Here is a 19,905-nt window from a genome sequence, read left to right as displayed (position 1 = left end):
TGACCGCAGGAGCCGTGCCTCCTGCTTTGTGCTGGCTGCAAGTTCCAGCCTCTCGATCGCAGGATACTGGTGACTGAGTCATGGAAATGGTTCAGACAATGGCTTGGCCCCTTTATAACTGGCCAGAGGGGGCAAAGCAGGGAGAACAAATCCGACCTTGCTTCCTGCACGGAAGTGGGCCCATTGTTTGGAAATGGGCATGTGCTTTGCTCCTCACCAGCCTGGGAAAGCTGCAAAGCGATAGCTAATGGGGAGCAAGCTGCATGGGTCCTGCCAGCTGCCCCTGTGGCTCTCCCACCTCATGCACTGCCTCTGAAAATCTTGGGAAGATGTGGATGAAGGTGCTGCCACTACCCATGAGGTCACTGCCACGCACCCCACCGGGGGGCTGTTTGGCCAGCAAGTTGCCCAGCTGGCCCACGGTGGCATCGCCCGGGCTGGTGTGGTGGCAGCACCCCAGCAAGCCATGTTCCAGCTCAGCTCCTCGCTGTATGAGAGGGGTCAGGCTCGTCAGACCCTTCTCCTGCCTCCCTTCCCTGCTCCCGTCAGAGCCCTGCTTCGCAGCACGCGGTGGGAGAGGGGGTGCTGCCCGGCATCGCACAAACACCACAGACCTCACTGAAAAAAAAAGCACGGTGCTCTCATTGCACTGGCCCTGGGGATGCTGAGCACCCCGAGAGGTTTCCCCAAGGCCTCGGGCAAGCAGCAGCATGAGCGGGTACCTGGGAAAGAGAAGAGCTGAGGGAGGGAATGGACTCACCACGGGGCAGCTCGGGAGACATGGCCATCCGTGGACTGGGGAGATGATGGGGTCCAAACCTTCTCCAGCTCCTGCCTCCAGACCTGCCTCGTTCATGTCACGATATCCCCATGCATGCAGGATGAGGGCGTCCCTGCAGAGTCCCCACCGGCAAGTCGTGCCCCCTGCGCTGCCGTGGGGCGGCGGGCAGCCAGGAAGGAAGAGCTGTGCCAGGCTGGCAAAGCGAGCAGAGGGACCGAGAAAGGTCCTTTGCAACCCAGCAGGCTCAGCAACAAGCCCCCGGCCAAGAGGCTCCAAGGCTGGACGTGCCCCTGCGAGGGCAGCACCACATCCCCGGCCGCACCGTGAGAACCAGCTCCCAGGGAGCTGTACCAGGCGCACGCGCTGTGGTCTCGCACGGGCCAACAGACAGACATCTGCAGCCCATTAAACCCAAGCTGATATGACAATGCTAATGGAGAAGCTCAAACCCTCTGGAACCACGGCAGCTCTGGGGCTGTCCTCAGTTCACCCCATTGTATCCGACCCTTGTGGTCCGTAGGGCCGAGGGACGCAGCACGCCAAGGGCCAGCAGCGGGGCTCCGCCAGCGACCTGTCTCGCCCAGCCCTCTGCACCGCCCAGGCGATGGGCAGCTTGTCGTGACGGCCTTGCACCCTCAGGTGTTGCCTTTCCCTGCATCTGCCTCCCTGGCAGAGCTCCTACGGGCCCTGCCTGCCTGGCCCCCCTGGTTTTGGGGCTCAGGGTGGGAACGCAGCTGGTCCATGTGCACTGGGGGATGATCGCTGTGAAAGCAGCACATCCCAAACCCTCCCCAAGCCAGCAGCTTCTCCCCCTGTCCCCGCCGGCGCCTGCCCTCGTGGGCTCCTAGCAGGGTGGTGGGTGAGCTCCAGGAATTAACCTACCACTTATTTCCACCCAAACACCACAATTTATCCTGGCCACTTCAGAGGCGTTTCCAGTGGCTGGGAGCTCCGTGCTGCCTTCCTCCCTGGCACTGGCAGTGCCTGGCTACTGCAGGGAGTCGGGGCTGTGTGAGCGAGTCCACCCGCAGCATAACAGGCTCTAATCTGGGCATAATAAAACCAAGATGTTCCAGGATTGCTCTATGGGGAGTGCACTCAGAGCAGCTCTGGTCTTAGCCAATGCTCAGAGAGAGCTCGACTGAAAAGCAAAGTAAAATTGAGCAAATAACGATTCTGCAGGAAGGCAGAGCTGGGGTGGCACGGGCTGAAATCACAGGTGAACTCCAGCTGGTGCATGAGCAGAAACACCTAGGCAGAACATTTAGAAACAAGTGAAATGCTCCTTGTGGCAGGCACAGCACACGATGCTGCGGCTGCAAGTGTTTGGATACTGTGCTAAAATCCTGCGCCCCACTGCCCCAGCCCCCTCCTCGCTGAGCCGCCGGCCTCTGCGGAGGGCGATGTGCCGGTGAAGGAGGGGGGCTTTGGCCAGCACTGCCTGTGGGCAGGACATGCAGGAGCTGCCACCACCTAGCTCGTGGGGAAGGTGTGTGGCCAGGGCAGGTAATGAGAACAGACCTGGGACCAAGGCCACATTTTGGGTCTAGAAGGGGGATTTTCAGAAAGCCCCTGGCTCTCGCTGCATGGTTCTCTGGCTGCCTGAGAGCCTGCCAGATTGGCACCTCCAAAAGACACTGAAATCACCCACTGCTTCCAAAACCATCACAGCTACAAGCAGCCAAAGCACCCCAGGCGGAGTGGAGCGCCTGCTGCAGCTGCAGCTGCCAGCACCCCAGCTCCAGCGGGGCTCCCGTCCACCGCCGCCATCCTCACCCCGCGCCAGCTGCCCAACCCCGGGGGTACCCGCTGCATCCCCCCGCAAGGCGGCACGCGTAACACAGCCAGACCCATGCGTGCCAACAACCCTGCCAGGGACTTTCAGCTCCAAACAGGGATTCGACGGGGAGACGAAACAAAGCACATCGCGTCTCTGTAACTCTCTATTCCCAACCTGAATGCCGCTGTTGTTTTTAATCCAGGCGATGCGAATCGTGCTCCCGGGAGCACAGCCCAGCAGGCTGGACCAGGCCAGCCACACACACAGCACGGGCTGACGGCTCCTCTCCTAAGGGAAAGCCGTGGGGTGGGGAGGACGCGGCCAGCCTGGCAGCCTCCCCAGAGCATCCCCAGCCATCCCCATGCCACAGGGCTGGGGCGGCAGACGGGGCAGGGGGCTGCGCCAGGGTGTCTGCGGCGGGGGAACGCGGGGAGGGGAGCGCAGAGGGGTGATGCTGAGCAGGCTGCGCCGGAGAGACGCGTGGGGAGGGAGGGGATGGCCGGACCACACAGCGGGATGGGAGGGGGCCGCGGCCGGAGGGCAGCGCAGGAGCAAAGCTGTGTCCCCAGGCTGCTGCCGGCCTCCACGCAGCGCCCAAGACAGCACGGCACTTTGGGGCCGAGCCCATCGCCTCCGAATCAAAGGCAAAACTGGGCTCCTGGGGCTTCTGCTCCCAGGCTCCGGCGCCCTCCGCCAGCCCGGCTCCAGTGGGGACCCGCAGCACCGCCCGTGCCACCCACCTCCCGCCGGGCCGGGACCCTCCAGCTCAGCCCCGACAGAGGGGCTTTTCTTGTCCCCTGCCTTTGTTTTCTATTTAGTTCTTTTGTTCTCCCCTCTTTGGTCCTTTGTTCCAGCTTGTCCTTTGTTCCGACGCCTTTGGTTTCTCTTCCCTTTGATGCTTTGTCACTCCCTTCATCTTGGTGCTTTTCTTTCCCCGGGTTTTTAAGCTGGCGGTTGTTTTCTCTCACCGCTCTGTGCTTGGCATTTTTATCCTTTCTCCTGCCTGGTCCACTCCTCGGGTCACATGGGCCCGGCCCGGATTGTCTTCAAATCCCCATTTGTCTTGTTTTGGTGCTTGGGTTTCCCTGCCTTTATGTCCTTTCTTAAGAGACTCTTAGCGATTTCTTCTCCTCAGTGAGGAAAGTGTGGAGGGGGGGAGTCGGGGCTTAATTAATTAGCGAGTGTAATCTTTAGATGCATGGCACTGCAGGACGTGTGGAGCATCATTATTATTATCATTAGGATGTTAAGGGTTAGCGAGGGTTTAAATACCAGCTAATTGCAGCAAAGAGCTCCAACTTTGCAAAATTATATCAGAAAGAGCCAGACTTGCTTTTGCCCACCAGGCTTGGGAGAAGAGTCCTAACACAGACAGGCAGAGGATGAGCAGAGGCAACACATCCCAGCCCCAGCCCCGAGGGCTGGGTGATGGTTGCAAGGGGCTGACGGGAGCGAGAAGGAGCAGGCTGATGCTCTTCCCTCTCCCGAGAAGACCAAAGAGCATCATCCTGCCTCTGGGGATTTTAAATGCAGAGATTGGTGACTCCCTGGCGTGGCAGAGCCCGAGGGAAGCAGTGTCTCAGTGCCAGAGCAAGGGGTGCGAGGGCAAAGCGGCTGCCCCAGGGGAACAGGGGGTTAAATCCCCCGGGTTGGTGATTTTTCGCTGGTGCCCATCGCACAGTGGGGCCAATGAGCCCTTTGGAAACAGGGACTTGGAAAGGGTTTGGCCTGGCTGAGCTCCTGCCATGGGCAGGGCAGGCTGCAGACCACGGGGCTGCATCTCTGGCAAGCCACAGAGGGTACGAGGGCTTTAACCTGGGGAGAACAACTGTTCCTTTGCTCGCTTTGCACCTCGAGACACAGCTCAGAGCACGTGTACAAACACAACCACAAAATCAGATACTGGGCGGTCAGGATTAGGGAACCGTTTTCCTGAGAACAACTTCAATGTAAGACACTGCAGCTTTACTCTGATTTAGCACCCCAAATATTCCTCCCCAGCACCATGTCCTCAGCGTCTGGCCGTGCCATGATTCACTGGCCAGGCAGGCAAGGGCAGGATGTAACCCTGCTCACCGCGGCACCTCCGAGACACCGCATCGCTCTCGCTCACCACGGTCAAACGAAACCCGGGATCCAATTTTACGAGCACCAAACCTCCCCCCTCCCCGCTGTGACACACACCGTCCCCGCCATGCAGGTTTAAAGCAGCTGTAGCTGCACAACAGCTGTTGAACGGAGGAAGCAGCCAAACTTAGCAACAGGATGTACCCTCAGATAACATGATCAATATCAGAAATGCAGCTTTTCAAGTGAGAGCTAAACCCATCTGCTAAAACTGGGTGTCTCGGGAGATCGGCACCGATACGGGGCATCTTTGACTCTGTCTTCGCAACACCCCGATTTCTCCTCTCCCAAGTCACTTACGGTAACTGGGTGACGTCCCCATGGTTTGTGGCAGCTCGTGGTGGGGTGGTGTAGGAGGGATGGCTTTCCGAGTGCAGGACCAGAGGGGGAAAGGCCACAAGCATGCCAGGATCTCCAGGAAGATGGGTAACTTGTGGGAACATCACTCCCTGCCCAAACGGATGGGTCCAGCTGGATCAGAAAGCGTATGAGTGCTGCAGATGGGGTGCTTTGCTAACACGCCCTGCAATAAGAACCCCATGCCCTTGGTAAATGTGCTGGCACATAGCTGCATTAGCATGACCCTGGGCTCGCAGTGCGGCCAACCCATTACCAGGCAGGACCAGCCATCGGGACAGGACTGGGAAGGCCCCAAAGGAGGGTTTTCCAGGCAAGAGCTGGATGAATCCTGCACCAGCTCCACTGAAGCCCAAACCATCACAGGCACAGCAAGCGAGCTCTCTGCTGAGAGCTGAGAAAGCCTGTTTGATGGGAGCAGCCACACAGCAGCTCCCATGGCACATCCCAAGGGGCCACCACTGATTTACGCCAGCTGAGGATGCGGGATGCTGGGGACAGCAATGGACCAGCATCCTGCACAAGCTGGAGGCAAGACCGAGGGTGCAGAGCAGAGCCCCATCCTGCCCCAGCCCCGTTAGCCACGGCAAGTGCCTGTGCAGCTCCTGCCAGCTCCAGTATCACACGAGGAAAGGGGAGCCGCCTGCCCACCCTTTCCTGTGGCTCCAGGTTGGGCAAAAAACTGAGCTTGGTTGTTGGCAGGAAGAGACTGGATCCGCTGAGGGCATTCTCACCCAGAGCAGACAGACTCTGCTCCGGCAGACCACGGCGTCCGAGCATGGCAGAGCCGTGACCTGCAAATTAACCCCTCCAAATTGTGCTGTCACCTCTACACATCGGGGCTGGGTGACTCACCCGTGGCCGTGGAGCAGGGAATGGGTGTGGCGGGATGCCAGGGAGCCATGCCTGCCCGCAGCCAGGCAGCTCTGCCAGCACCCAGGGAGGGGTTCTCCGCCCAGCAGGCACCTCTGTCCCTGCCCCCACGCTTCAGAGGTTAAAAACTTAAGTGCTTGAAACAAAAGCAGCTGGGAAAAGCCATCTTTCTGGTCTGCCCGGTTCTGGTTTCAGGCCTGCGAGTGCAGCTGGCCACATGCAAGGCTCAGGGCTGCCACGGCGTGCAGTGTCCCAGCCTGGACCTTGCAGGAGGTGGCATCGGCCAACGCTCGTCTGCCAGCAACGCTGCACCGTCCCTGGCATCGGCGGGTCAGCTCGGCTGGCTCTGCTCACACATCCCCTCGCTCTGCCCAGCTCTCTGAAGGGCTGAACCTGTTTTTATTACAGAGCTGGCACAGGGAAGGCAAAAAAAGAGAACCAAACCCCCCTCATCTCTCTATCTGCAGCCATGCAAGGAATATTGTTCAGTGCAGCACAAAAGCATCCCTGAAAATAGAAGCGCCAGGGCCAGGCCTGCCAGTGGCTGTGTGAGATAACGTCTACTTGCAAACAGTGTGCCTTTGTGCCGCTGTCACTGTCCCCATTGTTCAGGAGCCTATTGCCTCGGGGATATTGTTCCCTTCTTTTGTCTCAGCCCGGCTCCTTTTTGTTTGACTTTACTTACCATTTCATTCCTCTCCTTTGTGCTGGGGTTCTTTCTTTTGTCTCTCTCTCTCTCCCATTTCTCTGTGTGATTTGTATTTAGCAATTGTTCCCGGCCTGTTGGAAACACAATGTAATCCGGGCTCTTTTCTCTCCTCCATTCATTACCTATTCAGGTGGGTTTGTCTGTCCATAGGTAACGTGGAGGCCCGGGGCCTCCAGGAGCTCCCACAGGGTGCAGGAGGAGGCTGGTGGTGGCCTTTGGGGACACCGGAGTCCCTGTGTCCCCGAGGCTGGCACTGGGTTCCCCTCTTCCTCCAGGAAAAATGAGCACCAGAAAAAGGACAAACAGGACCCCAGATAGCTGCTGCCCCGTCTCAGCAGGTGAGCCGAGGATGCTGACACAGACACGATGGTGACCATGCGCTACAGCCACACAAGCAGCTGGGGAAGCACGGAGAGGTGCCCAGTCCCAGCACAGCTGGGGAAGCAGAGGCACGGAGAGGTGCCCGGATCCAGCACAGCTGGGGAAGCAGAGGCACGGAGAGGTGCCCGGATCCAGCACAGCTGGGGAAGCAGAGGCACGGAGAGGTGCCCGGATCCAGCACAGCTGGGGAAGCAGAGGCACGGAGAGGTGCCCGGATCCAGCACAGCTGGGGAAGCAGAGGCATGGAGAGGTGCCCGGATCCAGCACAGCTGGGGAAGCAGAGGCACGGAGAGGTGCCCGGATCCAGCACAGCTGAGGATGCAGAGGCACGGAGAGGTGCCCAGATCCAGCACAGCTGAGGATGCAGAGGCACGGAGAGGTGCCCGGATCCAGCACAGCTGGGGAAGCAGAGGCACGGAGAGGTGCCCGGATCCAGCACAGCTGGCGAAGCAGAGGCACGGAGAGGTGCCCGGATCCAGCACAGCTGGCGAAGCAGAGGCACGGAGAGGTGCCTGTATCCAGCACAGCTGGGGAAGCAGAGGCACGGAGAGGTGCCCGGATCCAGCACAGCTGGGGAAGCAGAGGCACGGAGAGGTGCCCGGTCCCAGCACAGCTGGGGAAGCAGAGGCACGGAGAGGTGCCCGGATCCAGCACAGCTGGCGAAGCAGAGGCACGGAGAGGTGCCCGGATCCAGCACAGCTGGGGAAGCAGAGGCACGGAGAGGTGCCCGGATCCAGCACAACTGGCGAAGCAGAGGCACGGAGAGGTGCCCGGTCCCAGCACAGCTGGCGAAGCAGAGGCACGGAGAGGTGCCCGGATCCAGCACAGCTGGCGAAGCAGAGGCACGGAGAGGTGCCCGGATCCAGCACAGCTGGGGAAGCAGAGGCACGGAGAGGTGCCCGGATCCAGCACAACTGGCGAAGCAGAGGCACGGAGAGGTGCCCGGATCCAGCACAGCTGGGGAAGCAGAGGCACGGAGAGGTGCCCGGATCCAGCACAGCTGAGGATGCAGAGGCACGGAGAGGTGCCCGGATCCAGCACAGCTGGGGAAGCAGAGGCACGGAGAGGTGCCCGGATCCAGCACAACTGGCGAAGCAGAGGCACGGAGAGGTGCCCGGTCCCAGCACAGCTGGCGAAGCAGAGGCACGGAGAGGTGCCCGGATCCAGCACAGCTGGCGAAGCAGAGGCACGGAGAGGTGCCCGGATCCAGCACAGCTGGGGAAGCAGAGGCACGGAGAGGTGCCCGGATCCAGCACAACTGGCGAAGCAGAGGCACGGAGAGGTGCCCGGTCCCAGCACAGCTGGCGAAGCAGAGGCACGGAGAGGTGCCCGGATCCAGCACAGCTGGCGAAGCAGAGGCACGGAGAGGTGCCCGGATCCAGCACAGCTGGCGAAGCAGAGGCACGGAGAGGTGCCCGGATCCAGCACAGCTGAGGATGCAGAGGCACGGAGAGGTGCCCGGATCCAGCACACCTGGGGAAGCAGAGGCACGGAGAGGTGCCCGGATCCAGCACAGCTGGGGAAGCAGAGGCATGGAGAGGTGCCCGGATCCAGCACAGCTGAGGATGCAGAGGCACGGAGAGGTGCCCAGATCCAGCACAGCTGAGGATGCAGAGGCACGGAGAGGTGCCCGGATCCAGCACAGCTGGGGAAGCAGAGGCACGGAGAGGTGCCCGGATCCAGCACAGCTGGCGAAGCAGAGGCACGGAGAGGTGCCCGGATCCAGCACAGCTGGGGAAGCAGAGGCACGGAGAGGTGCCCGGATCCAGCACAGCTGGGGATGCAGAGGCACGGAGAGGTGCCCGGATCCAGCACAGCTGGGGATGCAGAGGCACGGAGAGGTGCCCGGATCCAGCACAGCTGGGGAAGCAGAGGCACGGAGAGGTGCCCGGATCCAGCACAGCTGGGGAAGCAGAGGCACGGAGAGGTGCCCAGATCCAGCACAGCTGGCGAAGCAGAGGCACGGAGAGGTGCCCGGATCCAGCACAGCTGAGGATGCAGAGGCACGGAGAGGTGCCCGGATCCAGCACAGCTGGCGAAGCAGAGGCACGGAGAGGTGCCCGGATCCAGCACAGCTGGGGAAGCAGAGGCACGGAGAGGTGCCCGGATCCAGCACAGCTGAGGATGCAGAGGCACGGAGAGGTGCCCGGATCCAGCACACCTGGGGAAGCAGAGGCACGGAGAGGTGCCCGGTCCCAGCACAGCTGGCGAAGCAGAGGCACGGAGAGGTGCCCGGATCCAGCACAGCTGGGGAAGCAGAGGCACGGAGAGGTGCCCGGATCCAGCACAGCTGGGGATGCAGAGGCACGGAGAGGTGCCCGGATCCAGCACAGCTGGGGAAGCAGAGGCACGGAGAGGTGCCCGGATCCAGCACAGCTGAGGATGCAGAGGCACGGAGAGGTGCCCGGATCCAGCACAGCTGGGGAAGCAGAGGCACGGAGAGGTGCCCGGATCCAGCACAGCTGGGGAAGCAGAGGCACGGAGAGGTGCCCGGATCCAGCACAGCTGACGATGCAGAGGCACGGAGAGGTGCCTGTATCCAGCACAGCCGGGGAAGCAGAGGCACGGAGAGGTGCCCGGATCCAGCACAGCTGGGGAAGCAGAGGCACGGAGAGGTGCCCGGATCCAGCACAGCTGGCGAAGCAGAGGCACGGAGAGGTGCCTGGATCCAGCACAGCTGGGGATGCAGAGGCACGGAGAGGTGCCCGGATCCAGCACAGCTGGGGAAGCAGAGGCACGGAGAGGTGCCCGGATCCAGCACAGCTGAGGATGCAGAGGCACGGAGAGGTGCCTGTATCCAGCACAGCTGGGGAAGCAGAGGCACGGAGAGGTGCCCGGATCCAGCACAGCTGGGGAAGCAGAGGCACGGAGAGGTGCCCGGATCCAGCACAGCTGAGGATGCAGAGGCACGGAGAGGTGCCCGGATCCAGCACAGCTGGCGAAGCAGAGGCACGGAGAGGTGCCTGTATCCAGCATAGCTGGGGAAGCAGAGGCACGGAGAGGTGCCCGGATCCAGCACAGCTGGGGAAGCAGAGGCACGGAGAGGTGCCCGGTCCCAGCACAGCTGGGGAAGCAGAGGCACGGAGAGGTGCCCGGATCCAGCACAGCTGGCGAAGCAGAGGCACGGAGAGGTGCCCGGATCCAGCACAGCTGGGGAAGCAGAGGCACGGAGAGGTGCCCGGTCCCAGCACAGCTGGGGAAGCAGAGGCACGGAGAGGTGCCCGGATCCAGCACAGCTGGCGAAGCAGAGGCACGGAGAGGTGCCCGGATCCAGCACAGCTGGGGAAGCAGAGGCACGGAGAGGTGCCCGGATCCAGCACAGCTGGGGAAGCAGAGGCACGGAGAGGTGCCCGGATCCAGCACACCTGGGGAAGCAGAGGCACGGAGAGGTGCCCGGATCCAGCACAGCTGGGGAAGCAGAGGCACGGAGAGGTGCCCGGATCCAGCACAGCTGGGGAAGCAGAGGCACGGAGAGGTGCCCGGATCCAGCACAGCTGAGGATGCAGAGGCACGGAGAGGTGCCCGGATCCAGCACAGCTGGGGAAGCAGAGGCACGGAGAGGTGCCCGGATCCAGCACAGCTGGCGAAGCAGAGGCACGGAGAGGTGCCCGGATCCAGCACAGCTGGGGAAGCAGAGGCATGGAGAGGTGCCCGGATCCAGCACAGCTGAGGATGCAGAGGCACGGAGAGGTGCCTGGATCCAGCACAGCTGGGGAAGCAGAGGCACGGAGAGGTGCCCGGATCCAGCACACCTGGGGATGCAGAGGCACGGAGAGGTGCCCGGTCCCAGCACAGCTGGGGAAGCAGAGGCACGGAGAGGTGCCCGGATCCAGCACAGCTGGGGAAGCAGAGGCACGGAGAGGTCCCTCTATCCAGCACAGCTGGGGAAGCAGAGGCACGGAGAGGTGCCCAGATCCAGCACAGCTGAGGATGCAGAGGCACGGAGAGGTGCCCGGTCCCAGCACAGCTGGCGAAGCAGAGGCACGGAGAGGTGCCCGGTCCCAGCACAGCTGGGGAAGCAGAGGCACGGAGAGGTGCCCGGATCCAGCACAGCTGGCGAAGCAGAGGCACGGAGAGGTGCCCGGATCCAGCACAGCTGGCGAAGCAGAGGCACGGAGAGGTGCCCGGATCCAGCACAGCTGGGGAAGCAGAGGCACGGAGAGGTGCCCGGTCCCAGCACAGCTGGCGAAGCAGAGGCATGGAGAGGTGCCCGGATCCAGCACAGCTGGGGATGCAGAGGCACGGAGAGGTGCCCGGATCCAGCACAGCTGGGGAAGCAGAGGCACGGAGAGGTGCCCGGATCCAGCACACCTGGGGAAGCAGAGGCACGGAGAGGTGCCTGGATCCATTACGCCATGTGCTCTGGCTCCCAGAGCCAGGATGTGGATCTGAGCCCTGATCCACACCACATCTAAACCCAGGCTGGCCACTCTGTCCGTGGCTGCCCCAGTTAATGACAACCTTGGCTCTCCCCCCACCCCTGTCTTTTGGGAGCCAGTGAAGGGACGAGGAGAGTGTTCAGTGGTAGGAAACACTGAGGTTGCCTTGCAGCAGTGTTCCCACTGCCTGGTGTCCCCTGGCATCTCCCCCAGGCTGTGTGGTGACCAGGTGCCCGTTGAGAAGCACCCTCGGGGCGGCAAGATGGCCAACCCCCACTTCCAGCCACCAGGGCCCAGGGCTGCTGCAGCCCATCTGGGAAAGCCAGGTGGGGATTCACCCCTCTGCTCCAAGACAGCCCATGGCAGCTTCTGGGGACCATAGGAAAGCAAAGAGCACCTGAGGGTTTGATCCTTGGGGATAGTTGGGTGCATCCAGGAGGCAGAGGGAAGAGAGAAGAGACAGCTGGAAAGCAGCACAAAGATCCCTGAGGTGCTCCAGTTCATGCAGATAGTGGGGTCCCCTTGCACCCCATCCCCTCTTCCTGCCTCCTTCCCCTCCCTCCTCCTCCCCAGGCCCACCCTCCTGCAGAGCATCTGGGGGTGTCTGCAGTGACCAGGGTGGGCACAGCCGCTGGGGTTGTTTCTTACCCCTCGAGGAGGAGGATACACGAGGAAACCTTCAGGGACTGCCATGACAGCGAGAGCCTGACAAGTGGCCATCCCCGGAGACAACAAAGCCCCGCTGTTCTCTGGGGCACAGACCGCATGACCTAACGGGACTTTTCCAACCCTCCTGCTGATGAAAGCCAGAGGATCAAAGCCTGCTAGAAGCCATCTCCTCCTCCTTCTCCTCTCAGGCACACCCGCACAGACGGGGAGGCTGTGGGGACCCCTGAGACTCACCCCGTAAAGGAGGGATGGGACTGTGCGGGACAGGATGGGGGGGGGCAGTGAGCAGCGGTGGCGAGTCCTCGGGGATGGCGTGAGCCCCCAAACGAACACAGACGGCCTCGGGGCCGCGGGACGGGGCCGTGGGGGGGCGTGCCTGGGAATAAAGGGAGCAGACTGTGGTCTATTGTTTCATTGTTATGGCTTCAAAGGACAATGGGGCATTGTTGTCTCTGGGGATCCCATTGTTTGCTTTCGCTGCAGATCCCAGCCGCGCAGTGGATGGAGGTTTCCCGAGGGCCAGGCAGGCTCCGTGTGTGGGACACTAAATAACGAGGCAGGCATGTTTCCTTCCCCACCCCCTCCCCACCACCCTTCCTAAAAAGGCACGGCACACTACAGCCCGCCTGTGCCCGCGCAGGCCAGGGCACGGCACGGCACAGGCAGAGGCGCAAGGACCACCCATCCGAGCGGGGAGCATGCCGAGAAACCCCCACGCCCCACAGAGATGGGGCAAGAGCAGGGAGGTTTGGCCCGGAGGGGCTGAGGTCGCTGTCTCCATCCCTGCAGACTCCAGCAAACCTGTGCCAGCGTGAGGGGAAAAAACCCACCCAGCATTTACAGTGGGAGCCATCCATCTCTGTAGCAGAGCAGGATGGAGCTGCCGCGCTGCTGCTGGCCGGCATCCCAGGGAGGTGCCCGGACGCCAGCCCTGCTGGATGGGGCTGTGGCCCCGCTGCCTTCCCAGCAACATTTGCTGGTGCTCCCCTCTCCGTGCCCGCAGGAGGGGCACCGTGGCCGCCTTGCAGCATCTCTAAGCTTTTGCTGCCTTCTCTCATCACACAGCATCCGCTAAAGACCGACGTCCCCCAGGCACGCAGAGCAAGGGGTTTTTGCTATTTTCTGCTGCAAAGCCCGACTTCTCCATCAGTACCAAGGAAAAGGTACTTGGTACCATCAAAGGGACTTGGGAGAGGACGATGCAGCCCTGGGTCCTCCCTTCACTGTTTGTGCAGCACCCCAGGCCCAGGACTTATTTGCATAGCTCCTTCCTATGTAAAAATAAATCTGGGTGCTATGCAAAAGCTGGGGGAGGGGGAAGGAGCAGGGAGCCATCTCCACCCCACAGCTGAGCCCTCCGGAGCCTGCCGCTGCCCTGGCACTTCAGGCGGTGCTGGAGGTGCGCTGGGAGATTGATGGAGCAGGAAAGAGATACGCTCTCCCTAGAGACACCCTTTCAGCATGAGGCTGCTCACAACAGCTGGGGAAGGGAGTAACTCATCCAGGGAGTCCAGGCTGAGCCCCAGGAGGGGTCTGGGGCCGGGCAAAGCAGCGCTGGCAAGCTCAGCTGGGGGAAGGGGACACCCACCCTGCAGAAACTCAATCAGCATGGGACAGCTTCGCTGCTGTGCCCTGCCACCACGCAGGGAGCTGGGCTCAGACCCAGCGGAGCCCCCTCCCCAGGGGTCTGACCATCCTCCCAGATAACCCGCTGAGAGGTCTCAGACAAGCTGGAAGAGCTGGCTTGCATGGCGCAGCCCCCCACTGCTCCCCCCGGTCCCTGGACCGCAGCCCTCTCGCTGGAGGGCTGAGAGGCTGCACAAGGTCTGGGCTCAGATCAGCTGCCGCAGAGCATCTTTCCCCACTGCTCAAATGCACCTTGGTGCTGCCTGGGCACCTGCCGTCCCCTGGTCTTGTCACCCTCAGAGCAGGGGAAAAGCCCAGCCCAGGCTGTTGGTAGCCCCAGACCAAGCTTGGCTTGGCAAGAACAAATAACAGGGTTTGTTTTTTTTCAAAGAAAGGGAAGCAACTGCAGCTAATAAAGGTATAAATTCAACCTGGGTTTGTTTATGTTTTAATCCTGGGAATTCCCACTGCTTCTAATCAGATGCTGAGGGTGGACCTTGCCTCTCAAATGCCTCTAAGATTAGTTTCTGGAAAAAGCACTCAGGGATTTGTTTGGGGATCAATAGAAGCTATTTGGGAAAAACAGGTAAAGTGTGATAAGAGACGCTGGATCTTGGCACTGCTGCATTGCCTGCCGCTAAACAAATCCCTCGGCTTCCTGGGGCCTCACATCCCCGCCATGGAGCAAGGGGATGTTTCCTCCCTTGGGGAGCCCGGCTGCCGTTTACAGAGGTCAAGCACGCTGGATACCAAGGGTACCCATCCCATGGGGGCTGCACCCCATGCTCTGGGAGCTCTAGATCTGCTTTGCCCGCTTCTGCCGCAATCCACTGGCTCTCCTGAGGACTCACCCTCATACTCCTAAGCTGCCAGCCCAGGGAGGTGGCAGTGACTGGCTCCCCGTCGGGGCCGGACCGACCCCAGGCCTGGTACACACGGATCAGCCTGTGTTTGCAAGGTGCCGACCCAACCCCGGGTGCTGGCAGGAGCTGGCAGCAAGCCTGTCTTGCACCGGGGGCTCTTTCATGCTCCTGGCAAGTGTTATTTACACAAATGTACGCGCACACACATACACACACACGCACACACTCTCTCCCCCTTGAATAGTGCAATTTCCTCTCAGATAAAGAGCTCCTACCACAGCCCCCCTTTCCCTCTCCCCCCAAACTTGTGCATGTCTCACGCACCCATTTCAGAGCCCACCTTGGGCTCTGATATTATCTCACTTCCTTGATATGAATATTAGCTCTGTTGTTGATTTACGATAAAGGGATGGGCTCCAAAACACTGTACTTCAGGGAGGAGGCAGTAGTGCAGTACGGTCTGCCGTGCCCCAGCTGAGAACAAAGCCTTTTCAAGAGCGGATGCTTGGTACCTGCTGTACTGCTAACTCGACAGCCCATCTCTGCCAAAGCGCGGCTCCCGTTGGCGCTGTCCTCCTGTCCCCCCCCCCACCCCCCCGACACCTGCACATGGCAAGGCAGAGGGGGCCCCGAGAGCAGCTTGGGGCTGCCTGTGCTCCGCAGGGTGCCAAGCGCTCGAGGGGCGGAGAGCAGCTCCGCAGGTGCCACTGACACCAACCACGGTCAGGCACGCTGGATGTCCCTGTGCAGCGGGGGACCCTGGTGTCTGGCTCAAATGCTGGGGGTACGGCAGCCGGTCAAACTTCCCCTCTGTTTTGTAGCATCTTAATGTACAAAATGCAACTGAGGTCAAGCAACCCTTTAAGATCCCTCACCAGCTGGACCTGGCCTACTTCTAGCTCAGTTTACAAGGTGAAAAACAACCACCTGAATAGTCTCCTTAACGCTTAACCCACCCAACAGGAAGCACAGGGAAGGCGAAAAGTGTCCCTGGAAAACTCAGATTTATTTACAAACCAGATTGCCTGGCAGCAGGAGAGCCACAGAGACAGCAGGTCGGTGCACAGCGCTGTTCCACTCAGCTGAGGACATCACACCACTCCATCAGCCATCACCCCCCCAGGGGACTATTAGATATTGCTCCTGTTTTGCAGACAAGAGACTGAAGAATAGCAGATAAGGCAAAATTCTGAAAAGCAGCAGCCAGAATCAGGGCTGGACCTGCAGGAAAGCTCAGCCTGCTTTTGAAGCCCTTGCAGTGAGGCAAACCCTTCTGCAAATCTGATCTCACATGTCTTTTCTGGCGAGACAGGTGAAACCTGGAATAGGACCCGAGCGTCCTGGGTCTTAATAAATACTTGCGTGTGAGTAAAATAAACTGCTCACATGTGAAGCTATCTCGTGGCTTCGTTTTACCACATCTATACCCCAAATCCTGCAATTAGATGACAGCCTGTGCCACGGAGCAGAGCTGCGAATAACGACCTCTATCTCTGCTGCAGACAAACCGGTATCCTTGCGAGGGAAGCCCAGAAAACATCCACCGTGACACTGCGCTGGGTGGGAACGTGGCCCAAAGACAAGTGCAGGAAAATTGAGCTTAAATATTGCAGTTCAAGGCACAGGAGAGAAGATGACCTACAGGAACAGGGTGATGGAGTTTGCTATGATGCCTTGGGCGAATTCCATCCAGGCTTTTGTCTGTGGGGAATCAGGGAAGGACAGGGCCTCCCTGAAGCCCAGGTTACCGCTGGCAAGAAAAGCAGTAACATCAACCAACTTCAGCGAAGCAAGTCCAGCTCCTTGCACGAAGGGGCCTGCTGGTATGCGAGGCAGCGGTGCGGGGGGGCGGGCGTTGCTGCTGCTAATGTGGCAGAGTTTCCCTGCTGAGGGCAGGCAAAATGCCCATGACTCATTTTTCCAAGAGATGTTACAAACAATAGTAATGATGCCCCTGGTGGGTATGAATGTGAAAAGGCACGGCGGGGGGGCAGCCATGCTGGGCACCTTGTGTGTGGGCTGCCAACGGAGGGTACCGCCACGAACAAAACCTGCTCGAGCCAGTTTTTGACATTGTGTGCGACGAGAGCCCTTCTGCAAGGGCTTCAGGGGAAGAAGGGTGAAATGGCTGCCCGGCAAAGTCCTCTCCCCACGGCATCCTATCTGCTTGTCACGGGCACCAACCCCGTCTTCAGCCAAAGAGGGGACCAGTTTTATTGCCCAGGGAGAAAAACGGCAAAAACAATCCCAAATGGTTCCATCCCCATGTGGGACTGGAACAAGAACAGGGAGGGAATTTAGGAAAGCATGACAGTGCTTCAAGGCTGCTCTCCCCCAGCTCCTGCCTCTGCCCTCCACACAAGTTTTCCACATTCAGATGCTGCCCTAAGGGGACAGCTTCTAAGCCATTTGAGTCCTTGACCTTCCACTGTTGTCTGTTTGATACTATTATTTTTAGACACACAATCCTTAAAACATACCAGCACTTGAAGTAAGTTCCCAGATAATGTGCACTAAAGCTTTGGGAGAAGGGAGCTCTGTGGGATCCAGCGTGGTGGCAGAGTATGACGGAGGAAAAGGTGATTTCCCCTTGTACAGCCCACACAGCTACACACCCCATCTCCCCGTTTACTTATTTTACACACTCAGAAGGTCACAGGCCTGAAGAGACAGTAAATGACGAAGGGAGCCCAAGCTCAGCAAGCAGCCACGAGCCACGCAAGGTGCCTGCTCCTGTTTGCGGTGCTCCTGCCCACACAGACCCATGTCCTGCCCAAGGACGGAACCCACTGCAGCTCACGAAGCCGGAGCAAAAGTGCGATGATGCCTTTCAAGAGCCAGAAAGGGAACCAACCTGCAGGCAGCCAGCTGGCTCAGAGGTTTGGGTTTGAGCATATCTAAAATTGTCCTATAAATCATTGCATCGTATCAAAGAGCCACAGAGAAACTGTTCCACTCTGAAAAGGCAGGACCACTCTGCCTCCCTCCTCGGGGGGCTCTTTCACAAGCACTGAGAGTCTCATCCCGCAAAAGGACGGGGCTGGGCCAGGGCAAGCAATTCCCAAGTGCAAAAGGGAACAAATGCAGCCTTTTTCCCAGAACCCCAAAGCCACAGGCAGAAAAAAATAAGGGACAAATATTTATTCAAAGCACCTTCCAGCGCTGTTAAAGGCGCCAACGCTTTTAAGAACGAACAGAAATCAAACGCCGCAGAGCCCCACCTGGATCTGAGCAGGCTCTCATCTGCCTGTCCCAGTTGGCGCAACGGGCTCAAACCGAAACGCCGCACGGTAGAGCTCTGCCCTGTGTAACCTGCGGCATCACTAGTGCAGAAGCAGGTCTCAATCACTCACTTTTTAAGAGCGAGCTCTATTTCTACAAAACAGACATTCGGTTATGGTGAGATGGTATCTAAAACTACCGTCAGCTCGATCTTTGGTGGTGACAGGTATCCAAGCGCTGGTAGCGGTAAGAAAACTTTCTCTGGGAAAGGCCGGCATAGGCACTTTGTTTCCTAGAGATGTGTGAGCACTGCAGCGTGGTATTTATGCCACATGACATCCCACTGCAATAATCCAGCATGCTGAGGCACTAATAATGCCACCTCAAGGCATCTTCTTCAAAAGGAGCCTTTACAGCCACCCACCCCCTGCCCCGACCCCGCTCCCCCCACCCCCGTACTGGAGGGAAAGGAATTTGCACGTTATGGAAAAGTACAATTTGCAAAAGCAAACCCAACAGGCTTCAAGGCAGCAGACAGCCAAGCGATGGGAGTTTTCGAAACACAGAGCCCAGTTGTAAGCGTTCACTCTACCTTGCTTCTCCTCACTGCCTCTTGCTCAGCCAAAACCAGAACCTTCTACTCCTCATCCCCTTCCAGAGCAGGACACCCCAGGGTGCGGATGAGCCGGGGAAGGTGCTGGTGACCAGGAGATCCGGGCACCCTGTCCGGCCGCCGCACCGTTTGAGAGGAGCCCTGCACCAAACACAGCCCAGTTTGCTTTCTTCCAGGTTGTTTGGGAGCCAATAAAGCTGCTTGAATGCTGGGGAACTCTGTGTTCCTGCGGAGGCTTGTGACACTTTGCTGGAGGGGCAGGAGGAGCTGGCCGAGCCCGCAGCACCCCCTTCTGTCTACCACACTCTTTTGCAGCCAGTTTGAGTCTCGTCCTGGCACTGCACGGTTCAAGCAGTTCATGAGACGTTACCTTCTTGCTGCCTGCAGCTTGGAAACGCTCAGGAAGCTGGAAAGATTCGGGGTTAAAAAATGAGCAAGCATTTAGATGAGTCAGTCCTGTGGTTTTTATCAGGACAGACAAGTGCTTCTTGGGAAGCCAGTACGGCAAAGCCAGAATTGTTTTTGTGCCCTGTCTGTGTGCTGGTAATGCCTAGAAGCTCTGTTCTTGGACCACAACGCTCCTTTGCCAGGCGCTCCTCAAACAATGGGGCTGTGTTTCCTCCTGGACATCCACGCCTGGACTCTCCTGCAGGCTTTCTGCAGTTTTCACGGCTTCCTTCTGGGGAGCTTCTCCTTTTCTTCTGCAACTCCCCCACGCACATAATTACTGCCTATTTTGGTACCTTATCATGAGATGCTTCAGAGCTGATTAGCCTGGACTTCCTTCCTCCCATCAGCAACCTACTCCAATATTGACGTTCATTCGCGCTAATTTGATAATATCAAAGAGCAGAGGAGCTTTAGGAGGCATTACGGTGTCTTGAAGCGCACAATTTGGAGACGGCGGCACCACTGCTGATAAGAACGAGCTATTACTCCTAATGTCCAATTCTTCTCAAAAAGCAGCCGCTTGCCAGCCATGTGCAAAGCAAGGACAGACCCTCGGAGGCTCCGAGACAGTTTTATTTCAGTGGCCCTGGATAAACTGGAGCTGAGCAATGTGGTGCAACAGATCCCCTTGAATAACCTCTTTCTAAAGGCACACCGTTCGTGAAGAGTTACTAACACTTGGAAAGAGAAATGATTACTTCTAAGTTACTTCAGAATTACTTTGAAAGCCTGCATTTTTATAGCATCTCAAGGCCATCACCTCTCTGTAACAGTGAAGAGACGCAGGCAGGTAAGTTCTACAGCATCGTAAATACTCCGCACTGCAACACCTGAACTACTGACTGAGACAATTCATTCCTGCCTTCCCTGAACACCTCCCTCCGTACACCAAGGATAAGATGGAAAGCATATGCAGGCGACCTCTTAAAATGCTGTTTTATTCTGTATTATTCCATATATTATTTTATTCCAAAGTCATCAAGCTTATGGTGATGACTTCTATTACTAAATGACACCGGCAGGTTATTTCTGTTTCCTCTGTGTTGAAAGGACTTCACAGCTTGTGAAGACAAAT

The 19,905-nt window shown here is 59.0% G+C and overlaps 1 protein-coding gene across 1 annotated transcript in view; it reads right to left on the bottom strand.

Annotated features, from left to right (window-relative positions):
• SOX13 (SRY-box transcription factor 13) overlaps positions 1-18,441 on the bottom strand; it is a 46,590-nt gene extending 28,149 nt beyond the window's left edge. The window contains exon 1 of the mRNA XM_064471899.1: positions 18,360-18,441. The gene's annotated coding sequence lies outside the window, so the exon portion shown is untranslated. The remainder of the gene's footprint in view (positions 1-18,359) is intronic.
• Between the last annotated feature and the right edge of the window lie 1,464 nt (positions 18,442-19,905).

The sequence above is a fragment of the Phalacrocorax carbo genome, chromosome 23 (genome assembly GCF_963921805.1).
Source record: "Phalacrocorax carbo chromosome 23, bPhaCar2.1, whole genome shotgun sequence".
NCBI lineage: Eukaryota > Metazoa > Chordata > Aves > Suliformes > Phalacrocoracidae > Phalacrocorax > Phalacrocorax carbo.
This window is presented reverse-complemented; position numbering and strand designations above follow the sequence as displayed.